Below are 5,725 nucleotides of genomic sequence, written 5' to 3' on the forward strand. Positions count from 1 at the left end.
TAAAAGAAAAATGGCATTCAGTTATCTAGCATGGCGACATGTGCTTTCCAAGTCTGTGACAAACTGTCATGTTTTCCAGCTCACCTCTCATTAGTGAACAGCTTTTAAAGTGGGAATAATCATCATTATTCAATGATACTGGAAAAGAGTCAGAGATGGGCATTGAACCCCAGAGCCACTGCGCCATCACAACGCCTTGCCTCTCAACAAAGCGTCATCACTGGCAGACTGCTGTGCACCCCAGCTTTTGACGATTGTTTAGAACTCCGATAGGTCTCAGCAGACACCGAAAACAATCCACCATCCTCATCCTCACCGTTGTCATTGACAGTGGTAAGTCGGCTCCTTCTGAGAGGGTAGGCTTGTGTTCCAGGGGAAGAGGAAGGAGGTCACACAATGGCGGAGGGAAGAGCTTGGCAGGGCTCAGGGGCATCTCACAAGCACCACTGAAAGTTAAGCATTTCAATTGGTTTTGGGAGGGGCGGGGGGGGCCCCCCCCCCGGCTACTTTGCCGTTGAGGCGCAGGGGATGTCCCAGGTAAAGGGAAAAAGGAGACAGCAGGCCAAAGGCCTACGGAGGGACTTTAGATTTGGAAGACTTGGAAAAGTGATACAAGAGAGCTGAGTCTACGTTCGAAAATTGAACTTGGGTAAAACAGACAAAAGATTTCTAGTTAACTGTCTTAAACGAGAGTTTCTCATTGGCCACGTGACAGGCTGAGCATGTATGCTGCTTGCTCTCTCTGGGGATAGTGAGAAACACTGGAAAGAGCAGGTAATTCTGCACAGTCAATTACAGCCTACTAGGCAGCCAGTTGGATGAAAGAGTCTGGGTTTCATAATCTCATTCTTTCTGTGAAGTAAACATACGGTCACCTTTCAGCTGGAACCCTGGCCTAGGGCTGCACTGCTTGGCAGTCAGCAAAGGTTTTGGTTGTATAAGATTTAGAATTACTTTTATTTTGATGGTAAACATAATGCTAAGTGTTTTAATTGGGGAAGGAAGAACGGTGAAAGGAAAAACAAGGCAATGCAGTAATAGTGCATTCCAAGGAATATCATAATTTATCCTTTCAATATTTTTATGTATGGTGCACATGCATGCATGTATGCATGCTTGCATGTGTGTAGGCTCACATGTGTGTGGAGGCCTTGAGTAGATGTTTTGTGTCTTCCTCCACTGTTCTCCACTTCACTGAGGCAGGGTCTCTTGCTGAACCTGGATCATGCCAATGCCAGCTACGGTAGCCAGCTAGCTTGCTCCAGGAATCCCGTTTCTGCCACCCAAGTGCTGGGATTAAGGCAGGCAGCCATACCTGCTCGGCATTTATATGGGTTCTGGGAATCTGAGCTCTTGGTCTCACACTCCTTGGGCAAGCACTTTATCCACTGGGTCATGCAGTCCCTCGTTTTGCAAAACTTCTCTTCGGCCTTTGTCACTGAGAGCCATTCATTCGTATGTATAACTTACTGAGCTGAGTATGCAGATAGGTACTTTGGTGAAGGAAACAAGGAGGCCACAAGATGATGGGTGTGAATAGTTAGCAAGCTCAGTGGCATCTCCTAAGTACATTTAAACATTAATAGAGTTTTGGTTGGTTTTCAGGGTTTTAAAAAATTATTTATTTATTTATGTGCATTGTTGTTTTGCCGGCATGTATGTCTGCATGAGGGTTTCAGATCTTGGAGTTACAGTGCCATGTGGGTGCTGGGAATTCAACCCAGGTCCTTTGGAAAAACAATCAGTCTTCTTAACCCCTGGTTTTCAGTTTTTAAGATTACACAAAGCTGTAAGCCTCATGACAGTCTTGGCTGTGTGAATAGGTTATTATTCCTTACAATGCTTTGAACTCAATCAGGGCAGAAAGCTGGAGGCAGGAGCTGATGCAGAGGCCATAGAGGGGTGCTGCTTACTGGCTTGCTCCCCATGGCTTGCTCAGCCTGCTTTCTTATAGAACCCAGGACCACCAAATGAGGGGTTGTCTCTACCCACAATGGGCTGGGCCCTTCCCCATCAATCACTAATTAAGAAAATGCCCTGCAGGCTTGCCTACAGCCTGATCTTACAGACGCATTTTCTCCACTGAGGCTCCCTCAGCATGGGTCAAGTTGACATAACACTGGTCAGTACACACAGGTTCTGCAAATAGCTGCACTCGTCCCTCCTCGCTGACTGTGGATTCCAGGAAGATACTCAAGTCCTTAACAGTGTGGTTCCAATAAACAACTAGGCAGAACTAATTTAATTAAAACTCAGAGAGGCTTTATATGGAAGCAGAATGCAGCTGATCATATGGACTCTATTCTGTGGGCCACCATGAGGTGAATAACCGCTTCAGTGTGGAGTTCACTGGACAATATTTTGTCTGGTGAATAGACATATAAGCCTCTGTAGGCATGATGGTAGAGGGAGGGGCCCTGGTAGACAGTAAAAATCCATGAACAAGAATGTTTGCAGAAGATGGACATGTCTAGAATTTCAAGTATTCTTTTCTTTCTTTTTTATTTGTACATTCACTGTCTTTTGTCAGACTGCATTCTTCTGGAGGCATCAAGGAAATGCTGATACTCAATATCTGTTAACATTTTGCTAGCATTTATTAATGGCATGAATAATGAGCTACATTGTGGCATTGCATGCATGCATAAAGAACACTTTGACCACCTTCAATTCCTGTTAGTACATCCTGCTCCATGTCCCACAGTTCTCCTCCATCTCCTTCAATCCCTGTTAGGATATCCTGCTCCATGTCCCACTGTTCCCCTCCATCGCCAAGCCCTCCTTCCTACTTTTATTATCTCTACTGTTTCCTTCTTTTTTCTTTAATTATTGTTGTTACATTCATATATACACATGAATATATAAATACAACTTGCTGCACTGAGTCCACCTACTGTTGCTCACGTGGATATATTTTTAGGGCTGACCACTTAGTATTCGATAAATAATTAGGAAGACAGATTCTCCCTCTCTCATCAGCCACAGACATCTTTTTAAAAATTTACTCCAAGATTTTTGAGGTTAGCACACAGTATAAGGGTTTCATTCTGACATTTTCATATGTGTGTATCATATTGCATTCTACTTTTTCCCTGCCCCCACTTGCCTCCCTGCTTCATGCTGTCAAATTTATGTCTGAGTTAAAAAATTGGAGTCTAAAGAGAAAATGTGTGGATAAAGAGGCAAGATGAAGGGAGCATACAGGAAAACTGTGCATATACAAGTGTGTGTGAGTATGTGTGTGTGTGTGTGTGTGTGTGTGTGTGTGTGTGTGTGTGTGTGTGTGTGTGTGTGTGTGTGTGATCCCCGTTTCCTTAGATATCATGGGCCAAGAGTTCAGGGAAATATAATAAATCTCAATAACACAAACATGTAGTGGCATGCCTTATGGTGTTGATAAGAGCTACCTGTTCTTGCTTAGGGCATAATGGCTGTATGCTGAGCCTCCAAGATGCCTTTGCTGAGGCCCATTTCTTAGGAGATTCTCTTTAAGTTCATAGATTGCTTTACATTCATTATCCTGCTACTTCCCCTATCTGAAATGCCACTTCCTCATCTTAAACCTTCATGGCCCTCTATTGAAATGCCACTTGTCCTTGACTTAGGAAACTGTATTATGATGTTTTTTTTTTCTGATTTTTAGAAAGTGGCTATGGTAACCACTATACCACAGTGCTGTTCACCTCATTCATTTAGTTCATGATCCTCTAAATGTTAAAGTCTAAAATGTAGAAACTGTACCTTATTCAGTGTCTGGTTTATAATAAGCATGTAATAATTTATTGTTATTTATTGCTCAGTCACTGGACAAATGAATGAGTGAATGAGTGACTAAGAGACAAGCTTACATCCCACCTGTTTTTCCTGTCACTGGAAAAGTTAAAACAACTCCTATTAAGATCTTGTTTTCTGAGAAAGTATACTTCTATGTATATGCACACTGTTCTTGTTTCCTGCATTTATTGGGTTCTTACATGTCAATCATTATGTGATTGCATTTATATTTTTGTAACAAGTCCACGATGCGGGCATTCTTCTCTCTATGGGTAAAGAAATAGAATCAAGAAAGGTGGATAATTTGGCCAAGATTGTGATGCTGGGAAGTGACCAGGGTCTCAGTTGATGTCCATAGTGTTTCTGCTCCTTCAGTGAGGCCAGATCTGGACTCCATTTTCTCAGCTTAACCTTTCTGTTTCACTTGCTCTCAGTGCCGATTATTTCCTTAGTCCATGTAGGCCCCGTCAAATGGGAATCTCTTTTATGCTTAGGGATCACCACAGCATGAGAAACTGTCTTAAAGAGTCACAGCATTAGAAAGGTTGAAAACCACTGAACTAGATAAATATCCTCATTTTAGACATTTGGCCTAGAAAAGGCAGGAGTCATGTCCAAGACATGTCAAGGAAGGTTTCATGTCCAAGACATGTCAAAGCAGTTTTCATGTCCAAGACATGTAGAGAAGGTTAGGGGAAAGAAGGGAGCTGAGACCAAAACCCCGTCAGATCTGGGACTTGCTCCTATTGTTCAGTTCCTGCTGATCGACAGATAATATAAAGTGTAAATGATCCATATCCAAACCAAGCTGATGCTATCTTTCCTGCTGCCATCCTTGGCTTGCATACAAAGGGTGTTTTTTTCTTTTTGTGAAAGTTCCTTTTATTCCAGTTGGCACGGTCTCTCCTTACTGGATCGCCTTCTGTTATTTCCTTGACTTGTGTGTTTCACGGTCTCCGGACAGTTCCTCCCAGCCACGGGCCTCTCCACCCCACATCCCATCCTCCCCCAGCTCTCTGTTGCCACCATGGACGTGGGTATCAAGTAAGTGGGTCAGTATTGTTTGTCTCCCTTCCTGCTGGCCTCCACACGTACCCAACTGAGGCCATTTCCTGGTTGTCATCCTGCACCAGTACCGCAATTGCTAAAATATTAATGGCACCCTCTGTGAAAAATAACACCAGGAAGCTTCTCATTATAAGTTAAAACTGCAGAGAAGTAGCAGCAGTGAAATAGGGGAACTCAGCAAAAACACATTACTAAAATGTTACGACAAAGGAGGATGTCCTTAGTTCTGCCTTGCCCATCACAAAGCTGAGGTCTTACTGTGGGACATGAAGCCTCTGTTGGCTGAGATTCACTATTTCACTACCTAGCTGGGGTATATAGCAAAGTGTACCCCTTAGGCTTTGCTTGTCTAGCTCCTTTCCTAGGCCTACCCAGAGAGATGTTGACGGAAGGGTAGCAGAGGTAAGAAAAGAATAAGCGAGTGATGTAGATAAAGGGCGTAGGAGCTTCTTCTGGCTACAATTTCTCATTGTATCCTGGGGTATGGACAACTGGAAGACACTAGGGGGAAAGTAGTTAGGTTCAAAGCCAGAGAAACATGGTTTATCCTTTGTCTAATCCTTGCTCTATAGACCAGGCTGGCCTTGAACTCACAGAGATCCATTTGCCTCTGCCTCCCAAGTGCTAGGATTAAGGGTGTGCACCACCACACCACCACACCACCACCACCACCACCACCACCACCACCACGTTGTCTGATCCTTAAGTGACATGAACACTTGGCACTTTGTGTCTTAATTATCTGATTCCTTCAATCACATCATATCATTACTGTCCTTATATTCTTCAAGCCTTGTCACAAACCACAATGTGAGGCCGTATTTTTAGAATGAGTTAATGGATGACCAAAAGGGGTGGACAGAGAACACAAACTGACCTTTGA

This window comes from Peromyscus leucopus, chromosome 15, assembly GCF_004664715.2.
Source record: "Peromyscus leucopus breed LL Stock chromosome 15, UCI_PerLeu_2.1, whole genome shotgun sequence".
NCBI lineage: Eukaryota > Metazoa > Chordata > Mammalia > Rodentia > Cricetidae > Peromyscus > Peromyscus leucopus.